The sequence below is a fragment of the Sciurus carolinensis genome, chromosome 9, assembly GCF_902686445.1.
Source record: "Sciurus carolinensis chromosome 9, mSciCar1.2, whole genome shotgun sequence".
NCBI classification, from domain to species: domain Eukaryota; kingdom Metazoa; phylum Chordata; class Mammalia; order Rodentia; family Sciuridae; genus Sciurus; species Sciurus carolinensis.
Window position 1 is genome coordinate 29,477,692 of NC_062221.1, and position 12,751 is coordinate 29,490,442.

Below are 12,751 nucleotides of genomic sequence, written 5' to 3' on the forward strand. Positions count from 1 at the left end.
CATATTTTATTTATTTTTATGTGGTGCTGAGGATCAAACACAGTACCTCACATGTGCTAGGCAAGCACTCTACCACTGAGCCACATCCCCAGCCCCAGAGTTCATTTTCTTTTAAGGAACCCACAATTACCTAATTTAGCACCATGAAAATTGGATTTATTACAATGTGATGATTTTCAAAAAAATTCAAAATATAATTGAAATGACAGACCAGAGAAAAGAGATAGAGTGGAAGAGAATGTTCCAGAGCCCCTGGGACATGGGGTTTGTAAACCTTCACCACTCCCATCACTTGGGTCCTCATCCTGGCTCTGCTGCCCAGAAGAATGTGACTGCCACAGCCTGGGCATATGTCCATTCATTTTCAACTCATTTTAAATTTGGAGAGTATGAAATTGTGAGGAACTGGGCATGCTGGTGCTTGTCTGTAGTTTCATCTACTCTGGAGGCCGAGGCAGGAGGGTCCCTTGAGCCCAGGAGTTCACGACCATCCTGAACAACATAGACTCTGTTTCAAAAAAAAAAAAAGAAAAAGAAAAAGAAAAAAGCAAGCAAGAAAGGGGGAAATCGTGGAATAAAAAATGGTCATCTAAGCTCCCTCCATAGCAGGGTTTGCCTATTCTAAGATGCCATGGGCTTAGATGCACCAGAAATGTCTTAAAGAAGAAAGAAATATTTGAGTCATTGAGAAAATAATGCAGGACCCTCATGAATTCCAATCTTAAGTAACTTTAGTGATTTAATTTATGTCACCACCACATTACCATGTGACTCTAGATTCAACTCAGCATAACCCTGAAAATATAAAATCTGCTCTCTGAGACGCATTTTAGCATTCTTAAAACTATGGTGTAGAATCAGATCAGTTGCAACATGACCTCCTGAAACAGTCTATGATTTCAATGTATCAGTAAAAATTATTCTTGTCTTGAAGACAGTATATCAAAATCCAATGCTTTTTTGCAAATCTTTTCCACTTTATCATCATTGTCAATAGTAAAGGCTTGGTGGTTAGTTTCAGTGATAGGGCAAAGATAAAAGGAAACTGGAAAAGCAGAAGTTTCAGAGAAATATCAGCTCATCTTGTACTCATTTTTTTTAAAATGGAGACAGACTGTATATACATAAAAATCCATGCAACTTGAATACTTAAGATTTTTGCATTTTACAATATGTTACACCTCAATTTAAAATAACACATGAAGAATGTCATAGTAATGAGTAAAGTAGGCCTAACTGAGAACTGGGAAATCAAGGAGAGATGTCTAATGGGGAAGAGAGCTCAAAAGTGTGACAAAATAATGCTTTCATGAACAGGGGAATCCCAGAAAAGTTTTGGAACTAGGCAGGATGACTTTGTAGTGTGATTGCATCCAGTTTACTGCCCCTGGGGGATAGGAAAGTCCTGCCATGGGGCACACAAGCATATTCAGTTTTAAGAGAAAAAATGATATTCATATTCTTTACTTCTATATTTACTTTTCTCCCTTAGAAAATTCTCAATTGGCTATTTGCCCTTCTCACTACCCTGTACCAGTTTAGGAAGGAAAAGAATATCTCTTACCCATATCAAATCTTACTCTAACCTTTCTCTGAGTAGATTTCCAGGCTGTTAAAGTGACAGTGGGGAGTACAATCATTTGGGGGATGATTCCATGAGGGTAGAAGAGATAGCATCAATAAGAAATGCTAAATAGAGAGGTGCCAGAGTCTTTCTTCAGCCAGGTATAATCTTACAGCAAGCTTTTGCAGTTTAACTGTATCTTACCTAAACAGGAGATGGCTGTTACGGGAGCTTGTGTTAACATTTTAAATTTTAATGAAGCAAACATTTCCTGATAGAAAAATTGTTGATCAATTTGACAATGAGAACTGATTTTGTAAATTAAGTTGTGTGCTAGATATTCCCCATAAATGGAATAAACTGAGTTAACAACTCCAAGGTTCTGATGAAAACATATAATTTGTGAAGTAAAACACATTAACCCCAAGCCCAAAAATATTGTGTTGGCAAATTTAAATTGAATATAACAACTTTTTAAAAATTTATTTTTATTGTAAACACATGGAATACATGTTGTTTCTCTGTTTGTACTTGAAGTAAAGGAATACCATTTGTGTAATCATACATTTACATAGGGTAATGGTGTTTGATTCATTGTTATTTTTTTCCTTCCCCCGACCCCTCCCATCCCTCTTTTCCCTCTATAAAGTCCCCTCGTTCCTCCATTCTTGCCCCCCTCCCACCCCCATTATGTGTCATCATCCACATATCAGCGAGATCATTTGTCCTTGGTTTTTTGAGATTGGCTTATCTCACTTAGCATGATATTCTCCAATTTCATCCATTTGCATGCAAATGCCATAATTTTATTATTATTTATGGCTGAGTAATATTCCATTGTATATATATACCACAGTTTCTTTATCCATTCATCAACTGAAGGACATCTAGGTTGGTTCCACAATCTGGGTATTGTGAATTGAACAGCTATGAACAGTGATGTGGCTGCATCTCTGAAGTATGCTGATTTTAAGTCCCTTGGGTATAAGCAGAGGAGTGGGATAGCTGGGTCAAATAGTGGTTCCATTCCAAGTTTTCTAAGGAATCTCCACACTACTTTCCAGAGTGGCTGCACTAATTTGCAACCCCACCAGCAATGTATGAGTGTTCCTTTCCCCAACATCCTCACCAATACCTATTGTTGCTAGTAATCTTGATAATTGCCATTCTAATGGGGGTGAGATGGAATCTTAGGGTAGTTTTGATTTGCATTTATCTTATTAATTGAGATTTTTTTCATATATCTCTTGATTGCTTGTAGATCTTCTTCTGTGAAGTGTCTGTTCATTTCCTTAGCCCATTTGTTCATTGGTTGTATTCTTGGTGTAGAGTTTTTTGAGTTCTTTATATATTGTGGAAATTAGTGCTCTATCTAAAGTATGAGTGGCAAAGATTTTCTCCCACTCTATCAGTTCTCTATTCATGTTGCTGATAGTTTCCTTTGCTGAGAGAAAGATTTTTGGTTTGAATCTGTCCCAGTTATTGATTCTTGCTTTTATTTCTTGTGCTATGGGAGTCCTGTTAAGGAAGTCTGATCCTAAGCCAACAAGTTGAAGATTTGGACCTACTTTTTCTTCTATAAGATGCAGGGTCTCAGGTCTAATTTCAACGACCTTATTCCATTTTGAGTTGATTTTTGTGCAGGGTGAGAGATAGGGGTTTAGTTTCATTCTGTTGCATTTGGATTTCCAGTTTTCCCAGCACAATTTGTTGAAGAGGCTATTTTTTCTCCATTGCATATTTTTGGCACCTTTGTCTAATATGAGAAAATTGTATTTATTTGGGTTTGTGTCCATGTCCTCTATTCTGTACCATTGATCTACCTGTCTATTTTGGTACCAATACCATGCCGTTTTTGTTACTATTGCTTTGTAGTATAGTTGATGTTCTGGTATTGTGATACCCCCTGCTTCATTCTTCCTGCTAAGGATTGCTTTAGCTATTCTGGGTTTCTTATTCTTCCAGATGAATTTCATGATTGCTTGCTCTTTTCTGTAAGATACATCATTGGGATTTTAATTGGAATTGCATTGAATCTGTAAAGCACTTTTGGTAGTATGGCCATTTTGACAATATTAATTCTGCCTATCCAAGAACATGGGAGATCTTTCCATCTTCTAAGGTCTTCCTCAATTTCTTTCTTCAATGTTTGAAGTTTTCATTGTAGAGATCTTTTACCTCTTTGGTTAGATTGATTCCAAGTATTTTATTTTTTTTGAAGCTATTGCAAATGGAGTGTTTTCCTCATTTCCCTTTCAGCTGTTTCATCGCTTGCATATACAAATGCTTTAGATTTATGCATGTTGCTTTTATAGCCTGCTATTTGCTGAATTCATTGATGAGGTCTAGAAGTTTTCTGGAGGAGTTTTTTGGATCCTCTAAATATAGAATCATGTCATCAGCAAATAGTGACAGCTTAAGTTCCTCTTTTCCTATTGTATCCCTTTAATTTCTTTAGTCTGTCTAATTGCTCTGGCTAGTATTTAAAGGACAATGTTGAATAGAAGTGGTGAAAGAGGACATCCCTGTCTTGTTCTGGTGTTTAAAGGGAATGGTTTCAGTTGTTCTCCATTAAGAATGATGTTGGTGTGAGGGGGGCAGGAATGGAGGAAGAAGGGACAGTATAGAGGGAAAAGAGGGGCGGGGGGGAGAAAAAATAACAGAATGAATCAAATACCATTACCCTATGTAAATGTGTGATTACACAAATGGTATGCCTTTACTTCATGTACAAACACAAACAACATGTATCCCATTTGTTTACAATAAAAATAAATAAAAAAAAAAGAATGATGTTGGCCATGGTCTTAGCACAAATAGCCTTTCCAATGTTCAAGTGTGTTCCTACTATTCCAAAGTTTTCTAGTGTTTCAAGCATGAAGGGGTGTTGTATTTTGTCAAATGCTTTTTCTGCGTCAATTGAAATAACCATATAATTCTTATCCTTAAGTCTATTGACATGATGGATTACGTTTATTGATTTACAGATGTTAAACCATCCTTGCATTCCTGGGATGAACATCACTTGATCATGGTGCACAATTTTCTCAATACATTTTGGATATGGTTTGCCAGTATTTTGTTAAGTATCTTTGCATCTATATTCATCAAGGATATTGGTCTAAAATTTTCTTTCATTGATGTGTCTTTTTGTGGTTTGGTATGAGGGTGATATTACCTCATAGAATGAGTTTGGTAGGGTTCCCTCCTTTTCTATTTATGGAACACTTTGAGAAGTATTGGAATGAGTTCTTCTTTGAAGGTCTTGTAGAACTCGGCTGAGATCCATCTGGTCCTGGGCATTTCTTGGATGGTAAGTTTGTAATGGCTTCTTGTATTTCATTGCTTGATATTGATCCGTTTAAATTGTGTATGTCCTCCTGGTTCAGTTTGGGAGGAGCATATGCCTCTAGAAATTTGTCAATGTCTTCAGTAGTTTCTATTTTGTTGGAATACAGATTTTCAAAGTAGCTTCTCAGTATGTATCTCAGTGGTGTCTGTTGTGATATTTCCTTTTTCATCATGAATTTTAGTAATTTGAGTTTTCTCTCTTCTTCTCTTTGTTAGTGTGGCTAAGGGTTTGTCTATTTTGTTTACTTTCTCAAAGAACCAACTTTGGTTTTGTCAATTTTTTGAATTGTTTCTTTTGCTTCAATTTCATTGATTTCAGCTCTGATTTTAATTATTTCCTGTCTTCTACTGCTTTTGTTGTTATTCTATTCTTCTCCTTTTAGGGCTTTGAGCTGTAATATTAGGTCATTTAGTTGTTGACTTTTCATTCTCTTCTGGAATGTGCTCCATGCAATGAATTTTTCTCTTTGTACTGTTTTCATAGTGTCCAAGAGATTTTGATATGTTGTATCGTCATTCTCATTGACCTCTAAGAATTTTTTTATCTCCTCCCTGATGTTTTCTGTTATCCATGTTTCATTCAATAGCATATTATTTAGTCTCCAGGTTGGAATAATTCCTATTTTTTATTTTGTCATTGATTTCTACTCTCAGTCCATTATGATCTGATAGAACACAAGGCGGTAGCTCTATTTTTTTGCATTTCCTAAAGGCTGCTTTGTGGCATAACATATGGTCTGTTTTTTTTTTTATTGTAAACAAATGGGATACATGTTGTTTCTCTGTTTGTACATGGCATAAAGGCATACCATTTGTGTAACCATAAATTTACATAGGGTAATATTGTTTGATTCATTCTGTTATTTTTTCCCTTCCCTCTCACCCCTCCCAATCCCTCTTTTCCCTCTATATAGTCCTTCCTTCCTCCATTCTTGCCCCCCTCACTACCCCTAACTCTAACCCTAACACTAACCCCTCCCACCCCCCATTATGTGTCATCATCCACTTATCAGTGAGATCATTCGTCCTTTGGTTTTTTGAGATTGGCTTATCTCACTTAGCATGATATTCTCCAATTTCATCCATTTGCCTGCAAATGCCATAATTTTATCATTCTTTATGGCTGAGTAATATTCCATTGTATATATATACCACAGTTTCTTTATCCATTCATCAATTGAAGGACATCTAGGTTGGTTCCACAATCTGGGTATTGTGAATTGAGCAGCTATGAACATTGATGTGGCTGTATCTCTGTAATATGCTGATTTTAAGTTCTTTGGGTATAGGCCAAGGAGTGGGATAACTGGGTCAAATGGTGGTTCCATTCCAAGTTTTCTAAGGAGTCTCCACACTGCTTTCCAGAGTGGCTGCACTAGTTTGCAGCCCCACCAGCAATGTATGAGTGTACCTTTCTCCCCACATCCTCGCCAACACCTGTTGTTGCTTGTATTCTTGATACTTGCCATTCTAATTGGGGTGAGATGGAATCTTAGGGTGGTTTTGATTTGCATTTCTCTTATTACTAGAGATGTTGAACATTTTTCCATACGTTTGTTGATTGCTTGTAGATCTTCTTCTGTGAAGTGTCTATTCATTTCTTTAGCCCATTTGTCGATTGTATGGTCTATTTTCAATAAGGTCCATGTGCTCCTGAGAAGAAAGTGAATTCGCTCATTGATGGATAGAATATTCTATATATGTTTATTAAGTCTAGGTTATTGATTGTGTTATTGAGTTCTATGGTTTCTTTTTTGCTTTTTGTTTGGAAGATCTACTCAGTGGTGACAGCAGTGTGTTAAAGTCACCCAGAATTATTGTGTTGTGGTCTATTTGATTCCTGAAATTGAGAAGGATTTGTTTGATGTATAGGGATGCACCATTGTTTGGGGCATAAATATTTATGATTGTTATGTGTTCCTGATTTATGGTTCCCTTAAGCAGTATGAAATGTCCTTCTTTATCCCTTCTGACTAACTTTGGCTTGAAGTCCACTTTATCTAAGGATGGAAACCCCCACTTTTTTACTGAGTCCATGTGCATGGTAGGTTTTTCCCCATTGTTTCACCTTTAGTCTGTGGATGTCTTTTTCTATGAGATGAGTCTCTTGCAGGCAGCATATTGTTGGGTCTTTCTTTTTAATCCATTCTGCCAGTCTATGTCTTTTGAATTGATGAGTTTAGGCCATTAATGTTCAGGGTTATTATTGAGATATGATTTGTATTCCCAGTCATTTGGGCTTATTTTTGGTTTTTAAGTTGGCTTGGTTTCTCCTTTGAGTGGTTTTCCTCTAAGGTAGTTCCTCCCTTTGCTGACCTACCTTGTTCTTTTTCATTTCCTCCTCATGGAATATTTTGTTGAGAACATTCTGTAGCACAGCCTTTCTATTTGTAAATTCTTTTAACTTTTGTTTATCATGGAAGGATTTTATTTTGTCTTCAAATCTGAAGGTTAGTTTTGCTGGGTATAGGATTCTTGGTTGGCAACCATGTTCTTTCAGAGCTTGAAATATGTTGTCCATGCCCTTCTAGCTTTTAGAGTGTGGATTGAGAAGTCTGCTCATATCCATATTGTTTTCCCCCTATATGTAATCTGATGCTTTTCTCCTGCAGCCTTCAAAATCCTTTCTTTATTTTGAACGTTAGGCATTTTCATTGTAATGTGGCTCGGTGTGGATCTGTTGTGATTTGTGCATTTGGTGTTCTGTAAGCCTCTTGTAATTGATTTTCCATTTTGTTCTTCAGGCTTGGGAAATTTTTCTGATAAATTCATATAATAGGTTGTTCGTTCCTTTGGTTTTTATCTCTGTGCCTTCCTCAATCCAATAATTCTAAATTGGTATTTTCATGATGTCCCATAGTTCCTGGAGATTCCGTTCATGATTTCTTGCCATCTTCTCTGTTTGGGCAACTTTATTTTCAAGATTAAATATTTTGTCTTCGTTGTCTGAGGTTTTGTCTTCCATGTGGTCTAGTCTTTTGGTGATGCTTTCCATTGAGATTTTATTTGGCTTATTGTTTCCTTCATTTCAAGGATTTCCATTTTTTTTTTTTTTGAGAATCTCTATCTCTGTTGAAATGATCTTTTGCTTCCTGCAGTTGCTCTTTCAACTGCTTATTGGTATTATCATTCATTGCCTGCATTTGCTCTCTTATCTCATCCTTTGCTTCGCAAATCATCTTAATCAGGTATAATCTGAAGTTCTTTTCTGACATTTCTTCTACAATACTGTCATTGGATTCTGTTATATAGAATCTAGAATTGTTTGGATCATTTTCTTCCCTTGTTTTTTCATGTTGTTCATGTATCTTCCCTCTAGCAGTGTGGATCTGGGGTATTACAGATTCCCCCCTATAGGCTTATAGTGGCCCTATAGGTTTCCTAAACCTTTTCTTTAAGGGGAGATCAATATTAGCAGTGCCCAATCAGACACTATGCAATCCTAGACCAATAGCCCCTATGAGGACAATAACAAAATTGTCATAATAAACAGAATGAGTTCAAATATTATCTTCAGTATAACAAATAGATTTGCAATAAGTTCTGCAGTTTCAAATGGAGGACAAAGAGGATCCAGAGGGATGTAGAATATGGCTGTTAATGGGATAAGAAAAGAATATACAGAAGTTCTGGATAATAGAAAGGGTGAGAGTGTAATCAAAAGAAATTCGATGTTAGCATGCAAAAAAAGGAGAAAGAGACTCTGAGGGAACAGGTATACAAAAGGAAAAGAGAGCAGAAAATAAAGAAATAAAAACTTAATTTTTTTATTAGGAGAAAAAAGAAAATCTATAGTTTAACAGTCATATAGTAATGAAACCTCCCAGTCTTCAGTAGCCTGATGCATGAGAGGTACCTGACAATGACCTTCAGATCTCCAGCAGGCATCTCAGGATGGGATTTGTCCCACCTAAAGATCAGAGTTCCAGCTCCCAGGATTATCCAAGATGTCCGCTCTGGCTTCAAAATGTGTTGGCAAATGGGGAGCTGCAGCTCAGTGTGTGGCCGTGGTCAGCAGGAGGTCCTGGAGGCGGGATGCAGTTGGTGAGGCAGGGATCCTGCAGGTCAGGTGTGCTTGGTGTGGTTGTGGGATCCTGGAGGCTGGGTTCAATCTGTCGGTCTGGGGTCCCGGTGATAGGGTGCAGTCAGTCGGTGTGGGGGTCCTGGCCGCAGGGAGCAGTCCATGTGAAGGTCCCAGAGGCAGGGAGTGATCGGTCCAGCTTAGGGATCCTGGAGATGGGGCTCAGTCAGTTCGGTCTGGGGTCCTACAGGGCCTGGCTGTTGTACCCAAATGGGCGGCAACCACGTGTTCTCAAACCTGCAGGTACTGTAACAGTGAACTTCCAGGCAACAGCAGGCAGCTGGTGCTCCACTGGCGGTCAGCGATCCGTTGCTGACTGTTGTCGGTCGATCGAGTGGTGAACCAAGAAACAGATATTCTCTGCTTGAAACCAGAGTTCCGGAGCGACAAGGAACACAGTCTCCCTCTAGTCCGCCATCTTGGATCTCCCTATAACAACTTCTTTAAATACTTTTTTTTAGTTGTAGATGGACACAATACCTTTATTTATTTTTATGTGGTGCTGAGAATCAAACCCAGTGCCTCACACATGCTAGCAAGCACTCTACCACTGAGCTACAACCCAAGCCCTGGAAAGTAACATTTTTATTTTATCAATTCTTCCTCTACCAAGTTAAACAAGCTATGTCAAGGTGCAAGGGCAGCAATGTCACCACTAACTATTTGTATCCATGCAGATCAATTTTTAAAATCCTGAACAGGGAGGTAGATCTGACTAAATCAAGTGGTTTTCAATTTTTTTATTTCATCAAAATTTATGGGGCACATAATCAAAATTATAGCTAATAAGTTATTAAATTACTTTGATATTATGCAATTTCTGATATAAAATTGGAGAGAACTTCTAAGACTTAAGTGATGCTATTATAATAAAACTCTCACTGCCTACCTACTTACTTAAAGTAAGATTTTTCAGTGTGTGATCTGTGACAATGAAGAATAAAAATAGAACCGATTTAATCTTGAATCATTCAATAACAAATAATACTGAAGGATAGGTACTTGAATTGATTGCAAAACGTCCTCCACTATTCATCACATTAAAAGATGTATGTTGGGGGCACAGCACAGCTTACCCTGAGTCCACTGCTGCAGACTTCTGGAGGTGTATCCTCTGGGTGCTGCTGCTGGTTACTTGGAAATGGATGCTTGGAGGTCTTTTCCCTGGATGTCACTGCCCAGGACACTACTACCTTGGCCCAGAGTTTTTTTCTTGGGGCACAACTGCCCCTTATGCCACTGCTGCAGGTGCCTAGAGGTCTTTTCTCCAGGTGCTGCTGCTGTTGATGCTGTCACAGTGGCTGCCACCTGCGGGTCTGCTGCCCTTGATGCTGCCTTGGACACCCAGCTGCCATCTACACTGCTGCCACTGCTGCTGCTACAGCTGACGCCGCTGCTGCCAAACAACTGCTAACACTCCCTGGAGGTCACTTGGAGGTCTCCTCTCTGGGTACTGCTGCCACTGCTGCCACTGCTGCCACTGCTGCCCAGAGGTCTGCTGCCAGGGAGACTCCAGGTTTGGTTGCACGTGGCCACATCCATTTTGAGATGCTGACCAGAGCCTGGGGTGCTGGTGGGTTTGCTGCCACTGCCATTTTGGGGCACAGCTGCCCCTGTCTGGGGACACTGGCCAGGACCTGGAGGTTCAGTGTCAGGGTGCCTATAAGTTTGGCTGAAATGGGACTTCCTCCTAGGAGTATGGATTACTGCCATCTAGTTACTGTCTCTCAGGATTGCTCATCCCTGATGGTCTCTCTTCAAATTCCAGTGGCATTGAGATCTTGGGATTGCAATGTGGCCAAACCCAGGACATCTGAGGCCCAGATTGAGATAGTGACTGGGTCTGGGCTGGTAAGTCAGAGAGAGGGCTGAGAAGGTTTTGGATGCTGGCAGAGACAGTTGTTCAATTTTCCACTGAGATTTATTTTATTTTTTTCTTCTCTGGCATCTCTCTCCACCATATTTGGAGTAGGGTGTTTTCTGTGCATCAGTTTGTTGAAGATAGTAATATATGCATGGTGTTTTGCTGTTCTGCTGTATATTCTGTATATTCTTGTATTTTTAATTTTTTCCTTCTCTTTATGTTTTCTTCCTCTTGCTTATCTGTCTTCCTAGATTCCCTTTCTACCATTTATTCACATAACAACCAATATTGGTTACTTCCTCTTCCACTTTTCCTGTGGATTTTTGCTTCTGGCTTCTCTTTCTCCCTTATGAACTTCATGTCCTGCACTGTTTCTGTTCTTTCTTTGTCCACTATTTGAGATTCTTAAGTCCATTTGGTAAATTTTCTGTTTTTGTTGTAAATAGTGATTGAACTCATTATTGTCATTTATAGTGAGAGGGCAGTGGACATCTTGCTGGGAGCTATTAGATTTGAGACTGTATATTGCTTGCACTGGGTGTTGTTGTTATTGGTCTCCCTCTTAAAGGTGGGATACTGGAAATCTTCAGTTACAATGTAGGTCTACAGGGTAGCATCTAATAGATCAGGGTAGAATTGCCTCAGATTCATACAACTATATGGAAAATACACAAGAAACATGAAAAACAAGGGGAACAAAATGCCACAAATAACCAAAATGCCCCAATAAGAGAAACCACTGATGACACTATAGATGAATTGTTGAAGAAGGAGTTTAGAATGTACATAATCTGATCTGTGAAGTAAAAGGTGGTAAAAAGAGTGAAATCAAAGAGGAAAATACAGGAAGTGAAAGATCACTTCAATAAAGAGTTAGAGATTGTGAAAAAAGGCAGAAATCCTTGAAATGAAGAAATCAATAAATCAAATTATAAATTCGAGAGAAAGCATCACCAACACATTTGACCATTTGGAAGACAGAACCTCAGACAATGAGACAAAACATTTAATAATGAAAATAAAGTTGACCATGCAGATAAGATGGTAAGAATCCATGAACAGAACTTCCAAGAATTATGGGATAACATGAAAAGACCAAATTTAAGATTATTGGGATAGAAGAAGGAGCAGAGATACAAACCAAAGGAATGCACAATCTTTTCAATGACATAATCAGAAAATTTCCCAAACCTAAAAGAATAAAATGGAAAATCAAATACAGGAGGCTTATACTACCCTGAATGTACAAACTACAGCAGGACCCACATGAGACCCACTGTAATGAAAATGACTAAACTACAGAATAAGGATAAAATACTAAAGGTTGTGAAAGGAAAAAAGCAAATATGTAGAAGGGAAAACCAATTTGAATCTCAGTTGATTTCCTAACCTAGACACTGTGAAAGAAAATATATGCCAACCAATAATTTCTTATCCAGTGAAATTGTTTCAGATTTGGAGATGAAATAAAAACCTCCCATGATAAACAAAAGTTGAAAGAATTAAAAAATAGAAAGCCTGCACTACAGAATATTCTCACCAAAATAGTCCACGAGGTGAAGTGAAAAAAAAAAAGTGGAAACCAGTAAAGGAAGGAACTCCACTAAAAGCATAGTCAAAGGAGAAACTAAATCAAATTAAAAGCCAGAAATAAACCAAATGACCAGGAATACAAATCATATCTCAGTAATAACCTTGAATATTAATGAACTCAACTTATCAATCAAAAGACATAGTATTTCAGATTGGATTAAAAAGCAAGACCCATTCATCTGTTGAAGGGTATCTAGGGTTGACAATGGAATACTATTCATCCATAAAGAAGAATAATTTTATGGCATTTTCAGATAAATGGATGGAATTAGAGAATATCATGCTAAGTGAAATAAGC